Here is a 1,225-nt window from a genome sequence, read left to right as displayed (position 1 = left end):
CAGAAAAAACGATATTATTACAGTTATTTCTATAGAAAAAATTTAATTAAATATTTTCTTTGGAAAATTGTGTATATATCACTTTTTTCTATAAATAAATATGCTTTTACCAAACAAAAAATCTACTGCCGACTATAGGGACATTTTTTGTCGAACTTAGGAACACTGGTGCCGACTATTGGAAAATGTGGAGTTTTTAACAAAATTTACAAATTACTAAAAACTGGTTATTTGTTTTTCAAAAAAGTTAAATAGATCTAAAACTTAACTAAACACATAATTGAAATAACTAAAAATCATCGTAATAACATTTACCGACTCTTTAGGGGGATAGTTTGAAAAAGAGAAAAAAGTTAAACTGCCGACTATTGGTACATTTACCCTATATGAAGTACTGTTGTATTTCTGGAAGTTAAAATGAATTAAAATAGTACTGAATTTTCCATCCCTGGTGGGAACTGGACTTTAATGAATTTAGACCTTGCAATGGTTAAATAACAGATCGATCGGTGTTGCTGTCCAGAAATGTTGGGAAGTTGGATTTGTCATATTTTCTACCATACGTTCCTAGTTCGTTTGTTTTGTATAGTTTTAAATATATTTCGTGTTTTTGTGCTTGGTATGAATGAGTTTTTGTTGTTGTGTATTGAAGAAACGGGTTTTGTTGTTGCATTTTACACTTGAAGAATTAGTAATGATAATGTCATTATAATACAAATATTTACTTTCATAATTTGATCGTAAATTACTACTATCGAGGGCAATATTCTATAGCGCATCCATGTTATATATTTCAATGAAAAATATAATATATTTTGGGAATTTTATAGTATTTTTAAATTATTTCATTTAAAACAATTATGAATGTATTGTCGGGCGTAGCCGACCATATAATACCCTACACCAGTCAGTATGTATGTTAAAAATGGGGTTTATTTAAAAAAATAAAGCATTTGGTTTGTTTTTTAACTTTATTTCGGAATATTTTTACTTTTTTTGGCAAAAAAAGAGATTTTTTTAAGAGGGCTTAAAGGGGAGTAGGCCAAAATATGGCCCTATCCTTTAAAATGTTGGTAGGGGGAGTTAAGTCTTCTACAATATTATTTATGTAGAATTAAAAAGTGTTATTAGTGTTTGTAAGTGAATTTTGACCTTTAAGTCATTTTCTGAAGGGGAGTTTGTATGGGGGATAGGGTCAAATGAAGCCCGATCATTACAAAAATCG

This window comes from Lucilia cuprina, chromosome 4 (genome assembly GCF_022045245.1).
Source record: "Lucilia cuprina isolate Lc7/37 chromosome 4, ASM2204524v1, whole genome shotgun sequence".
Taxonomy (NCBI): Eukaryota; Metazoa; Arthropoda; class Insecta; order Diptera; family Calliphoridae; genus Lucilia; species Lucilia cuprina.
Note: the sequence above shows the minus strand (reverse complement) of the source record.